The sequence below is a fragment of the Taudactylus pleione genome, unplaced genomic scaffold (genome assembly GCF_031769625.1).
Source record: "Taudactylus pleione unplaced genomic scaffold, aTauple2 ptg001975l, whole genome shotgun sequence".
In the NCBI taxonomy this organism is placed as follows: Eukaryota; Metazoa; Chordata; class Amphibia; order Anura; family Myobatrachidae; genus Taudactylus; species Taudactylus pleione.
Genome location: NW_028286371.1, coordinates 186,226 through 200,631, shown reverse-complemented (window position 1 = coordinate 200,631; position 14,406 = coordinate 186,226). Strand labels below are relative to the sequence as shown.

Sequence of the window (14,406 nt, the reverse complement as noted above, 5' to 3'; positions counted from 1 at the left end):
CTGTTTTCATCTCTTGGTTCTATTTATTGTGATGTTGAATCCTTTTCAAATGGCCTAATCTGATATATATGCAATATCTATAATTGAGGCATACCTGGGAGACACTTTGAATCAAATTATTTAAATGCATTTTAAAATGAGCTGTTTTATGTTATTGTGGTGTGTACATAATAGAGATCCAAAATTGGTCATACTTTCCATGGCTTTCCAACTTTAGGATCCATAGGGTGGAATTATTTCAAAAATGTTATAGCCGGACATCTTTATAGAGATATTTGTAGTCATTAGTGGTCATTACCCTGAGTGTGCTTGCACGTGTAGAGTATATATGCTTACATGTTCAAATCAGCCTTCAGTTATATCTATTGGCACCTATGTTCAAAATATTGGTATCAATTGCACAAGATGAAATCTGCTCTATGCAATGCAATCTTGAAGAACCTTAAGATGACCATAAACACAACAATTGTAATTGAAAAAAGTACATTTACCAGAAAAGATTTGAAATTTGCTGTATATCAATTTCCATCCTCAACCAGACACCAAAATGTGTATAACATAACTTAACCAAGTGGCTCCATAGCTTTAAATGCTCTTTTTAAAGTAAAACATTTGAAAATCTCTTATATTTATTTTATAATGATGGTGAATAACCATGCTGGGTGTTTCAGTTTGAAGGAAATTGGTCCAATAAAAGAAAACACAAATGTTTTCAAATATGCTCTTGAAACCAGTCAATAGGGTAGACTGAATGCGATATGTGTCTTTCCAATTTGGCTATACAAGTGTGTGTATTCATCATCTTCTCATTTAGCATACTAAAAGGTTGCTGCAAATTAAGTTTTAGCAGCAGTAAACAATAATGACACATTAGGCCCCAGTGAGATTTGAACTCACAACCCCTGGTTTACAAGACCAGTACACTCACCCCTGAGCTATGGAGCCACTTGGTTAAGTTATTTTATACACATTTTGGTGTCTGGTTGAGGATGGAAATTGATATACAGCAAATTTCAAAACTTTTCTGGTAAATGTACTTTTTTCAATTACAATTGTTGTGTTTATGGTCATCTTAAGGTTCTTCAAGATTGCATCAAGACAGTCACATAAAATTGGCAAAGTAGTTGTAGTCATCTATAATGGACTAGGAATGTAATACTTTACTTCTTAACGAGCTGTAGGAGAGAGGCCAGGTAGCATAAAACAAAATATTTAATCCTCCTGCCTTATAAAGGAACACTTCAACTTTGGTTTTCATTATACTTTAGCACTAATATGGACAATTAAAATGTAGGCTTATGTATACTGTTTTCATTCTCTTGGTTCTATTTATTGTGATGTTGAATCCTTTTCAAATGGCCTAATCTGATATATATGCAATATCTATAATTGAGGCATACCTGGGAGACACTTTGAATCAAATTATTTAAATGCATTTAAAATGAGCTGTTTTATGTTATTGTGGTGTGTACATAATAGAGATCCAAAATTGGTCATACTTTCCATGGCTTTCCAACTTTAGGATCCATAGGGTGGAATTATTTCAAAATGTTATAGCCGGACATCTTATAGAGTTATTTGTAGTCATTAGTGGTCATTACCCTGAGTGTGCTTGCACGTGTAGAGTATATATGCTTACATGTTCAAATCAGCCTTCAGTTATATCTATTGGCACCTATGTTCAAAATATTGGTATCAATTGCACAAGATGAAATCTGCTCTATGCAATGCAATCTTGAAGAACCTTAAGATGACCATAAACACAACAATTGTAATTGAAAAAAGTACATTTACCAGAAAGATTTGAAATTTGCTGTATATCAATTTCCATCCTCAACCAGACACCAAAATGTGTATAACATAACTTAACCAAGTGGCTCCATAGCTTTAAATGCTCTTTTAAAGTAAAACATTTGAAAATCTCTTATATTTATTTTATAATGATGGTGAATAACCATGCTGGGAGTTTCAGTTTGAAGGAAATTGGTCCAATAAAAGAAAACACAAATGTTTTCAAATATGCTCTTGAAACCAGTCAATAGGGTAGACTGAATGCGATATGTGTCTTTCCAATTTGGCTATACAAGTGTGTGTATTCATCATCTTCTCATTTAGCATACTAAAAGGTACTGCTGTGCAAATTAAGTTTTAGCAGCAGTAACAATAATGACACATTAGGCCCCAGTGAGATTTGAACTCACGACCCCTGGTTTACAAGACCAGTGCACTCACCCCTGAGCTATGGAGCCACTTGGTTAAGTTATTTTATACACATTTTGGTGTCTGGTTGAGGATGGAAATTGATATACAGCAAATTTCAAAACTTTTCTGGTAAATGTACTTTTATCAATTACAATTGTTGTGTTTATGGTCATCTTAAGGTTCTTCAAGATTGCATCAAGACAGTCACATAAAATTGGCAAAGTAGTTGTAGTCATCTATAATGGACTAGGAATGTATTACTTTACTTCTTAACGAGCTGTAGGAGAGAGGCCAGGTTAACATAAAACAAAACATTTAATCCTCCTGCCTTATAAAGGAACACTTCAACTTTGGTTTTCATTATACTTTAGCACTAATATGACAATTAAAAATGTAGGCTTATGTATACTGTTTTCATTCTCTTGGTTCTATTTATTGTGATGTTGAATCCTTTTCAAATGGCCTATTCTGATATATATGCAATATCTATAATTGAGGCATACCTGGGAGACACTTTGAATCAAATTATTTAAATGCATTTTAAAATGAGCTGTTTTATGTTAGTGTGGTGTGTACATAATAGAGATCCAAAATTGGTCATACTTTCCATGGCTTTCCAACTTTAGCATCAATAGGGTAGAATTATTTCAAAATGTTAAACCGGACATCTTTATAGAGTTATTTGTAGTCATTAGTGGTCATTACCCTGAGTGTGCTTGCACGTGTAGAGTATATATGCTTACATGTTCAAATCAGCCTTCAGTTATATCTATTGGCACCTATATTCAAAATATTGGTATCAATTGCACAAGATGAAATCTGCTCTATGCAATGCAATCTTGAAGAACCTTAAGATGACCATAAACACAACAATTGTAAATGAAAAAAGTACATTTGCCAGAAAAGATTTGAAATTTGCTGTATATCAATTTCCATCCTCAACCAGACACCAAAATGTGTATAACATAACTTAACCAAGTGGCTCCATAGCTTTAAATGCTCTTTTTAAAGTTAAATAATTGGAAATCTCTTATATTTATTTTATAATGATGGTGAATAACCATGCTGGGAGTTTCAGTTTGAAGGAAATTGGTCCAATAAAAGAAAACACAAATGTTTTCAAATATGCTCTTGAAACCAGTCAATAGGTTAGACTGAATGCGATATGTGTCTTTCCAATTTGGCTATACAAGTGTGTGTATTCATCATCTTCTCATTTAGCATACTAAAGCAGACTATTGCAATATAGGTTGCTGCAAATTAAGTTTTAGCAGGAGTAACAATAATGACGCATTAGGCCCCAGTGAGATTTGAACTCACAACCTCTGGTTTACAAGACCAGTGCTCTAACCCCTAGGCTATGGAGCCACTTGGTTAAGTTATTTTATACACATTTTGGTGTCTGATTGAGGATGGAAATTGATATACAGCAAATTTCAAATCTTTTCTGGTAAATGTACTTTTTTCAATTACAATTGTTGTGTTTATGGTCATCTTAAGGTTCTTCAAGATTGCATCAAGACAGTCACATAAAATTGGCAAAGTAGTTGTAGTCATCTATAATGGACTAGGAATGTATTACTTTACTTCTTAACGAGCTGTAGGAGAGAGGCCAGGTTAGCATAAAACAAAATATTTAATCCTCCTGCCTTATAAAGGAACACTTCAACTTTGGTTTTCATTATACTTTAGCACTAATATGACAATTAAAAATGTAGGCTTATGTATACTGTTTTCATTCTCTTGGTTCTATTTATTGTGATGTTGAATCCTTTTCAAATGGCCTAATCTGATATATATGCAATATCTATAATTGAGGCATACCTGGGAGACACTTTGAATCAAATTATTTAAATGCATTTTAAAATGAGCTGTTTTATGTTATTGTGGTGTGTACATAATAGAGATCCAAAATTGGTCATACTTTCCATGGCTTTCCAACTTTAGGATCCATAGGGTGGAATTATTTCAAAATGTTATAGCCGGACATCTTTATAGAGTTATTTGTAGTCATTAGTGGTCATTACCCTGAGTGTGCTTGCACGTGTAGAGTATATATGCTTACATGTTCAAATCAGCCTTCAGTTATATCTATTGGCACCTATGTTCAAAATATTGGTATCAATTGCACAAGATGAAATCTGCTCTATGCAATGCAATCTTGAAGAACCTTAAGATGACCATAAACACAACAATTGTAATTGAAAAAAGTACATTTACCAGAAAAGATTTGAAATTTGCTGTATATCAATTTCCATCCTCAACCAGACACCAAAATGTGTATAACATAACTTAACCAAGTGGCTCCATAGCTTTAAATGCTCTTTTTAAAGTAAAACATTTGAAAATCTCTTATATTTATTTTATAATGATGGTGAATAACCATGCTGGGAGTTTCAGTTTGAAGGAAATTGGTCCAATAAAAGAAAACACAAATGTTTTCAAATATGCTCTTGAAACCAGTCAATAGGTTAGACTGAATGCGATATGTGTCTTTCCAATTTGGCTATACAAGTGTGTGTATTCATCATCTTCTCATTTAGCATACTAAAAGGTTGCTGCAAATTAAGTTTTAGCAGCAGTAACAATAATGACACATTAGGCCCCAGTGAGATTTGAACTCACGACCCCTGGTTTACAAGACCAGTGCACTCACCCCTGAGCTATGGCTCTAACCCCTGAGCTATGGAGTCACTTGGTTAAGTTATTTTATACACATTTTGGTGTCTGGTTGAGGATGGAAATTGATATACAGCAAATTTCAAATCTTTTCTGGTAAATGTACTTTTTTCAATTACAATTGTTGTGTTTATGGTCATCTTAAGGTTCTTCAAGATTGCATCAAGACAGTCACATAAAATTGGCAAAGTAGTTGTAGTCATCTATAATGGACTAGGAATGTATTACTTTACTTCTTAACGAGCTGTAGGAGAGAGTCCAGGTTAACATAAAACAAAAGATTTTATCCTCCTGCCTTATAAAGGAACACTTCAACTTTGGTTTTCATTATACTTTAGCACTAATATGACAATTAAAAATGTAGGCTTATGTATACTGTTTTCATTCTCTTGGTTTTATTTATTGTGATGTTGAATCCTTTTCAAATGGCCTATTCTGATATATATGCAATATCTATAATTGAGGCATACCTGGGAGACACTTTGAATCAAATTATTTAAATGCATTTTAAAATGAGCTGTTTTATGTTAGTGTGGTGTGTACATAATAGAGATCCAAAATTGGTCATACTTTCCATGGCTTTCCAACTTTAGGATCCATATGGTAGAATTATTTCAAAATGTTAAATCCGGACATCTTTATAGAGTTATTTGTAGTCATTAGTGGTCATTACCCTGAGTGTGCTTGCACGTGTAGAGTATATATGCTTACATGTTCAAATCAGCCTTCAGTTATATCTATTGGCACCTATATTCAAAATATTGGTATCAATTGCACAAGATGAAATCTGCTCTATGCAATGCAATCTTGAAGAACCTTAAGATGACCATAAACACAACAATTGTAATTGAAAAAAGTACATTTACCAGAAAAGATTTGAAATTTGCTGTATATCAATTTCCATCCTCAACCAGACACCAAAATGTGTATAACATAACTTAACCAAGTGGCTCCATAGCTTTAAATGCTCTTTTTAAAGTTAAATAATTGGAAATCTCTTATATTTATTTTATAATGATGGTGAATAACCATGCTGGGAGTTTCAGTTTGAAGGAAATTGGTCCAATAAAAGAAAACACAAATGTTTTCAAATATGCTCTTGAAACCAGTCAATAGGTTAGACTGAATGCGATATATGTCTTTCCAATTTGGCTATACAAGTGTGTGTATTCATCATCTTCTTATTTAGCATACTAAAGCAGACTATTGCAATATAGGTTGCTGCAAATTAAGTTTTAGCAGCAGAAACAATAATGACACATTAGGCCCCAGTGAGATTTGAACTCACGACCCCTGGTTTACAAGACCAGTGCTCTAACCCCTGAGCTATGGAGTCACTTGGTTAAGTTATTTTATACACATTTTGGTGTCTGGTTGAGGATGGAAATTGATATACAGCAAATTTCAAATCTTTTCTGGTAAATGTACTTTTTTCAATTACAATTGTTGTGTTTATGGTCATCTTAAGGTTCTTCAAGATTGCATCAAGACAGTCACATAAAATTGGCAAAGTAGTTGTAGTCATCTATAATGGACTAGGAATGTATTACTTTACTTCTTAACGAGCTGTAGGAGAGAGTCCAGGTTAACATAAAACAAAAGATTTTATCCTCCTGCCTTATAAAGGAACACTTCAACTTTGGTTTTCATTATACTTTAGCACTAATATGACAATTAAAAATGTAGGCTTATGTATACTGTTTTCATTCTCTTGGTTTTATTTATTGTGATGTTGAATCCTTTTCAAATGGCCTATTCTGATATATATGCAATATCTATAATTGAGGCATACCTGGGAGACACTTTGAATCAAATTATTTAAATGCATTTTAAAATGAGCTGTTTTATGTTAGTGTGGTGTGTACATAATAGAGATCCAAAATTGGTCATACTTTCCATGGCTTTCCAACTTTAGGATCCATAGGGTAGAATTATTTCAAAATGTTAAATCCGGACATCTTTATAGAGTTATTTGTAGTCATTAGTGGTCATTACCCTGAGTGTGCTTGCACGTGTAGAGTATATATGCTTACATGTTCAAATCAGCCTTCAGTTATATCTATTGGCACCTATATTCAAAATATTGGTATCAATTGCACAAGATGAAATCTGCTCTATGCAATGCAATCTTGAAGAACCTTAAGATGACCATAAACACAACAATTGTAATTGAAAAAAGTACATTTACCAGAAAAGATTTGAAATTTGCTGTATATCAATTTCCATCCTCAACCAGACACCAAAATGTGTATAACATAACTTAACCAAGTGGCTCCATAGCTTTAAATGCTCTTTTTAAAGTTAAATAATTGGAAATCTCTTATATTTATTTTATAATGATGGTGAATAACCATGCTGGGAGTTTCAGTTTGAAGGAAATTGGTCCAATAAAAGAAAACACAAATGTTTTCAAATATGCTCTTGAAACCAGTCAATAGGTTAGACTGAATGCGATATATGTCTTTCCAATTTGGCTATACAAGTGTGTGTATTCATCATCTTCTTATTTAGCATACTAAAGCAGACTATTGCAATATAGGTTGCTGCAAATTAAGTTTTAGCAGGAGTAACAATAATGACGCATTAGGCCCCAGTGAGATTTAAACTCACAACCTCTGGTTTACAAGACCAGTGCTCTAACCCCTAGGCTATGGAGCCACTTGGTTAAGTTATTTTATACACATTTTGGTGTCTGATTGAGGATGGAAATTGATATACAGCAAATTTCAAATCTTTTCTGGTAAATGTACTTTTTTCAATTACAATTGTTGTGTTTATGGTCATCTTAAGGTTCTTCAAGATTGCATCAAGACAGTCACATAAAATTGGCAAAGTAGTTGTAGTCATCTATAATGGACTAGGAATGTATTACTTTACTTCTTAACGAGCTGTAGGAGAGAGGCCAGGTAAGCATAAAACAAAATATTTAATCCTCCTGCCTTATAAAGGAACACTTCAACTTTGGTTTTCATTATACTTTAGCACTAATATGACAATTAAAAATGTAGGCTTATGTATACTGTTTTCATTCTCTTGGTTCTATTTATTGTGATGTTGAATCCTTTTCAAATGGCCTAATCTGATATATATGCAATATCTATAATTGAGGCATACCTGGGAGACACTTTGAATCAAATTATTTAAATGCATTTTAAAATGAGCTGTTTTATGTTATTGTGGTGTGTACATAATAGAGATCCAAAATTGGTCATACTTTCCATGGCTTTCCAACTTTAGGATCCATAGGGTGGAATTATTTCAAAATGTTATAGCCGGACATCTTTATAGAGTTATTTGTAGTCATTAGTGGTCATTACCCTGAGTGTGCTTGCACGTGTAGAGTATATATGCTTACATGTTCAAATCAGCCTTCAGTTATATCTATTGGCACCTATGTTCAAAATATTGGTATCAATTGCACAAGATGAAATCTGCTCTATGCAATGCAATCTTGAAGAACCTTAAGATGACCATAAACACAACAATTGTAATTGAAAAAAGTACATTTACCAGAAAAGATTTGAAATTTGCTGTATATCAATTTCCATCCTCAACCAGACACCAAAATGTGTATAACATAACTTAACCAAGTGGCTCCATAGCTTTAAATGCTCTTTTTAAAGTAAAACATTTGAAAATCTCTTATATTTATTTTATAATGATGGTGAATAACCATGCTGGGAGTTTCAGTTTGAAGGAAATTGGTCCAATAAAAGAAAACACAAATGTTTTCAAATATGCTCTTGAAACCAGTCAATAGGTTAGACTGAATGCGATATGTGTCTTTCCAATTTGGCTATACAAGTGTGTATTCATCATTTTCTCATTTAGCATACTAAAGCAGACTATTGCAATATAGGTTGCTGCAAATTAAGTTTTAGCAGCAGTAACAATAATGACACATTAGGCCCCAGTGAGATTTGAACTCACGACCCCTGGTTTACAAGACCAGTGCACTCACCCCTGAGCTATGGAGCTATGGAGTTAATTTATACACATTTTGGTGTCTGGTTGAGGATGGAAATTGATATACAGCAAATTTCAAAACTTTTCTGGTAAATGTACTTTTATCAATTACAATTGTTGTGTTTATGGTCATCTTAAGGTTCTTCAAGATTGCATCAAGACAGTCACATAAAATTGGCAAAGTAGTTGTAGTCATCTATAATGGACTAGGAATGTATTACTTTACTTCTTAACGAGCTGTAGGAGAGAGGCCAGGTTAACATAAAACAAAACATTTAATCCTCCTGCCTTATAAAGGAACACTTCAACTTTGGTTTTCATTATACTTTAGCACTAATATGACAATTAAAAATGTAGGCTTATGTATACTGTTTTCATTCTCTTGGTTCTATTTATTGTGATGTTGAATCCTTTTCAAATGGCCTATTCTGATATATATGCAATATCTATAATTGAGGCATACCTGGGAGACACTTTGAATCAAATTATTTAAATGCATTTTAAAATGAGCTGTTTTATGTTAGTGTGGTGTGTACATAATAGAGATCCAAAATTGGTCATACTTTCCATGGCTTTCCAACTTTAGCATCAATAGGGTAGAATTATTTCAAAATGTTAAACCGGACATCTTTATAGAGTTATTTGTAGTCATTAGTGGTCATTACCCTGAGTGTGCTTGCACGTGTAGAGTATATATGCTTACATGTTCAAATCAGCCTTCAGTTATATCTATTGGCACCTATATTCAAAATATTGGTATCAATTGCACAAGATGAAATCTGCTCTATGCAATGCAATCTTGAAGAACCTTAAGATGACCATAAACACAACAATTGTAATTGAAAAAAGTACATTTACCAGAAAAGATTTGAAATTTGCTGTATATCAATTTCCATCCTCAACCAGACACCAAAATGTGTATAACATAACTTAACCAAGTGGCTCCATAGCTTTAAATGCTCTTTTTAAAGTTAAATAATTGGAAATCTCTTATATTTATTTTATAATGATGGTGAATAACCATGCTGGGAGTTTCAGTTTGAAGGAAATTGGTCCAATAAAAGAAAACACAAATGTTTTCAAATATGCTCTTGAAACCAGTCAATAGGTTAGACTGAATGCGATATGTGTCTTTCCAATTTGGCTATACAACTGTGTGTATTCATCATCTTCTCATTTAGCATACTAAAGCAGAGTATTGCAATATAGGTTGCTGCAAATTAAGTTTTAGCAGCAGTAACAATAATGACACATTAGGCCCCATTGAAATTTGAACTCATGACCCCTGGTTTACAAGACCAGTGCTCTAACCCCTGAGCTATGGAGCCACTTGGTTAAGTTACTTTATACACATTTTGGTGTCTGGTTGAGGATGGAAATTGATATACAGCAAATTTCAAATCTTTTCTGGTAAATGTACTTTTTTCAATTACAATTGTTGTGTTTATGGTCATCTTAAGGTTCTTCAAGATTGCATCAAGACAGTCACATAAAATTGGCAAAGTAGTTGTAGTCATCTATAATGGACTAGGAATGTATTACTTTACTTCTTAACGAGCTGTAGGAGAGAGGCCAGGTTAGCATAAAACAAAATATTTAATCCTCCTGCCTTATAAAGGAACACTTCAACTTTGGTTTTCATTATACTTTAGCACTAATATGACAATTAAAAATGTAGGCTTATGTATACTGTTTTCATTCTCTTGGTTCTATTTATTGTGATGTTGAATCCTTTTCAAATGGCCTAATCTGATATATATGCGATATCTATAATTGAGGCATACCTGGGAGACACTTTGAATCAAATTATTTAAATGCATTTTAAAATGAGCTGTTTTATGTTATTGTGGTGTGTACATAATAGAGATCCAAAATTGGTCATACTTTCCATGGCTTTCCAACTTTAGGATCCATAGGGTGGAATTATTTCAAAATGTTATAGCCGGACATCTTTATAGAGTTATTTGTAGTCATTAGTGGTCATTACCCTGAGTGTGCTTGCACGTGTAGAGTATATATGCTTACATGTTCAAATCAGCCTTCAGTTATATCTATTGGCACCTATGTTCAAAATATTGGTATCAATTGCACAAGATGAAATCTGCTCTATGCAATGCAATCTTGAAGAACCTTAAGATGACCATAAACACAACAATTGTAATTGAAAAAAGTACATTTACCAGAAAAGATTTGAAATTTGCTGTATATCAATTTCCATCCTCAACCAAACACCAAAATGTGTATAACATAACTTAACCAAGTGGCTCCATAGCTTTAAATGCTCTTTTTAAAGTAAAACATTTGAAAATCTCTTATATTTATTTTATAATGATGGTGAATAACCATGCTGGGAGTTTCAGTTTGAAGGAAATTGGTCCAATAAAAGAAAACACAAATGTTTTCAAATATGCTCTTGAAACCAGTCAATAGGTTAGACTGAATGCGATATGTGTCTTTCCAATTTGGCTATACAAGTGTGTGTATTCATCATCTTCTCATTTAGCATACTAAAAGGTTGCTGCAAATTAAGTTTTAGCAGCAGTAACAATAATGACACATTAGGCCCCAGTGAGATTTGAACTCACGACCCCTGGTTTACAAGACCAGTGCACTCACCCCTGAGCTATGGAGCCACTTGGTTAAGTTAATTTATACACATTTTGGTGTCTGGTTGAGGATGGAAATTGATATACAGCAAATTTCAAAACTTTTCTGGTAAATGTACTTTTATCAATTACAATTGTTGTGTTTATGGTCATCTTAAGGTTCTTCAAGATTGCATCAAGACAGTCACATAAAATTGGCAAAGTAGTTGTAGTCATCTATAATGGACTAGGAATGTATTACTTTACTTCTTAACGAGCTGTAGGAGAGAGGCCAGGTTAACATAAAACAAAACATTTAATCCTCCTGCCTTATAAAGGAACACTTCAACTTTGGTTTTCATTATACTTTAGCACTAATATGACAATTAAAAATGTAGGCTTATGTATACTGTTTTCATTCTCTTGGTTCTATTTATTGTGATGTTGAATCCTTTTCAAATGGCCTATTCTGATATATATGCAATATCTATAATTGAGGCATACCTGGGAGACACTTTGAATCAAATTATTTAAATGCATTTTAAAATGAGCTGTTTTATGTTAGTGTGGTGTGTACATAATAGAGATCCAAAATTGGTCATATTTTCCATGGCTTTCCAACTTTAGGATCCATAGGGTAGAATTATTTCAAAATGTTATAGCCGGACATCTTTATAGAGTTATTTGTAGTCATTAGTGGTCATTACCCTGAGTGTGCTTGCACGTGTAGAGTATATATGCTTACATGTTCAAATCAGCTTCAGTTATATCTATTGGCACCTATGTTCAAAATATTGGTATCAATTGCGCAAGATGAAATCTGCTCTATGCAATGCAATCTTGAAGAACCTTAAGATGACCATAAACACAACAATTGTAATTGAAAAAAGTACATTTACCAGAAAAGATTTGAAATTTGCTGTATATCAATTTCCATCCTCAACCAGACACCAAAATGTGTATAACATAACTTAACCAAGTGGCTCCATAGCTTTAAATGCTCTTTTTAAAGTTAAATAATTGGAAATCTCTTATATTTCTTTTATAATGATGGTGAATAACCATGCTGGGAGTTTCAGTTTGAAGGAAATTGGTCCAATAAAAGAAAACACAAATGTTTTCAAATATGCTCTTGAAACCAGTCAATAGGTTAGACTGAATGCGATATGTGTCTTTCCAATTTGGCTATACAACTGTGTGTATTCATCATCTTCTCATTTAGCATACTAAAGCAGAGTATTGCAATATAGGTTGCTGCAAATTAAGTTTTAGCAGCAGTAACAATAATGACACATTAGGCCCCAGTGAAATTTGAACTCATGACCCCTGGTTTACAAGACCAGTGCTCTAACCCCTGAGCTATGGAGCCACTTGGCTAAAATATTTTATACACATTTTGGTGTCTGGTTGAGGATGGAAATTGATATACAGCAAATTTCAAAACTTTTCTGGTAAATGTACTTTTTTCAATTACAATTGTTGTGTTTATGGTCATCTTAAGGTTCTTCAAGATTGCATCAAGACAGTCACATAAAATTGGCAAAGTAGTTGTAGTCATCTATAATGGACTAGGAATGTATTACTTTACTTCTTAACGAGCTGTAGGAGAGAGGCCAGGTTAACATAAAACAAAACATTTAATCCTCCTGCCTTATAAAGGAACACTTCAACTTTGGTTTTCATTATACTTTAGCACTAATATGACAATTAAAAATGTAGGCTTATGTATACTGTTTTCATTCTCTTGGTTCTATTTATTGTGATGTTGAATCCTTTTCAAATGGCCTATTCTGATATATATGCAATATCTATAATTGAGGCATACCTGGGAGACACTTTGAATCAAATTATTTCAATGCATTTTAAAATGAGCTGTTTTATGTTAGTGTGGTGTGTACATAATAGAGATCCAAAATTGGTCATACTTTCCATGGCTTTCCAAGTTTAGGATCCATAGGGTAGAATTATTTCAAAATGTTATAGCCGGACATCTTTATAGAGTTATTTGTAGTCATTAGTGGTCATTACCCTGAGTGTGCTTGCACGTGTAGAGTATATATGCTTACATGTTCAAATCAGCCTTCAGTTATATCTATCGGCACCTATGTTCAAAATATTGGTATCAATTGCACAAGATGAAATCTGCTCTATGCAATGCAATCTTGAAGAACCTTAAGATGACCATAAACACAACAATTGTAATTGAAAAAAGTACATTTACCAGAAAAGATTTGAAATTTGCTGTATATCAATTTCCATCCTCAACCAGACACCAAAATGTGTATAACATAACTTAACCAAGTGGCTCCATAGCTTTAAATGCTCTTTTTAAAGTGAAACAATTGGAAATCTCTTATATTTATTTGATAATGATGGTGAATAACCATGCTGGGAGTTTCAGTTTGAAGGAAATTGGTCCAATAAAAGAAAACACAAATGTTTTCAAATATGCTCTTGAAACCAGTCAATAGGTTAGACTGAATGCGATATGTGTCTTTCCAATTTGGCTATACAAGTGTGTGTATTCATCATCTTCTCATTTAGCATACTAAAGCAGAGTATTGCAATATAGGTTGCTGCAACATAAGTTTTAGCAGCAGTAACAATAATGACACATTAGGCCCCAGTGAGATTTGAACTCACGACCCCTGGTTTACAAGACCAGTGCTCTAACCCCTGAGCTATGGAGCCACTTGGTTAAGTTATTTTATACACATTTTGGTGTCTGGTTGAGGATGGAAATTGATATACAGCAAATTTCAAATCTTTTCTGGTAAATGTACTTTTTTCAATTACAATTGTTGTGTTTATGGTCATCTTAAGGTTCTTCAAGATTGCATCAAGACAGTCACATAAAATTGGCAAAGTAGTTGTAGTCATCTATAATGGACTAGGAATGTATTACTTTACTTCTTAACGAGCTGTAGGAGAGAGTCCAGGTTAACATAAAACAAAAGATTTTATCATCCTGCCT

General features: G+C 33.2%; 10 non-coding genes across 10 annotated transcripts; all 10 read right to left on the bottom strand.

Moving 5' to 3' along the window:
* Nucleotides 1–872: 872 nt before the first annotated feature.
* On the bottom strand, nt 873–945 carry TRNAT-UGU (transfer RNA threonine (anticodon UGU)). Its single transcript has one exon. It is a non-coding gene; the product is annotated as a tRNA-Thr (tRNA).
* Nucleotides 946–2,176: 1,231 nt separating this feature from the next.
* On the bottom strand, nt 2,177–2,249 carry TRNAT-UGU (transfer RNA threonine (anticodon UGU)). Its single transcript has one exon. It is a non-coding gene; the product is annotated as a tRNA-Thr (tRNA).
* Nucleotides 2,250–3,497: 1,248 nt separating this feature from the next.
* On the bottom strand, nt 3,498–3,570 carry TRNAT-UGU (transfer RNA threonine (anticodon UGU)). The gene has a single exon. It is a non-coding gene; the product is annotated as a tRNA-Thr (tRNA).
* A 2,574-nt stretch (nt 3,571–6,144) lies between these two features.
* Nucleotides 6,145–6,217, bottom strand: TRNAT-UGU (transfer RNA threonine (anticodon UGU)). The gene has a single exon. It is a non-coding gene; the product is annotated as a tRNA-Thr (tRNA).
* Nucleotides 6,218–7,466: 1,249 nt separating this feature from the next.
* Nucleotides 7,467–7,539, bottom strand: TRNAT-UGU (transfer RNA threonine (anticodon UGU)). Its single transcript has one exon. It is a non-coding gene; the product is annotated as a tRNA-Thr (tRNA).
* Nucleotides 7,540–8,786: 1,247 nt separating this feature from the next.
* TRNAT-UGU (transfer RNA threonine (anticodon UGU)) lies at nt 8,787–8,859 on the bottom strand. Its single transcript has one exon. It is a non-coding gene; the product is annotated as a tRNA-Thr (tRNA).
* A 1,243-nt stretch (nt 8,860–10,102) lies between these two features.
* TRNAT-UGU (transfer RNA threonine (anticodon UGU)) lies at nt 10,103–10,175 on the bottom strand. Its single transcript has one exon. It is a non-coding gene; the product is annotated as a tRNA-Thr (tRNA).
* A 1,232-nt stretch (nt 10,176–11,407) lies between these two features.
* Nucleotides 11,408–11,480, bottom strand: TRNAT-UGU (transfer RNA threonine (anticodon UGU)). The gene has a single exon. It is a non-coding gene; the product is annotated as a tRNA-Thr (tRNA).
* A 1,248-nt stretch (nt 11,481–12,728) lies between these two features.
* TRNAT-UGU (transfer RNA threonine (anticodon UGU)) lies at nt 12,729–12,801 on the bottom strand. The gene has a single exon. It is a non-coding gene; the product is annotated as a tRNA-Thr (tRNA).
* A 1,249-nt stretch (nt 12,802–14,050) lies between these two features.
* Nucleotides 14,051–14,123, bottom strand: TRNAT-UGU (transfer RNA threonine (anticodon UGU)). The gene has a single exon. It is a non-coding gene; the product is annotated as a tRNA-Thr (tRNA).
* Nucleotides 14,124–14,406: the final 283 nt, after the last annotated feature.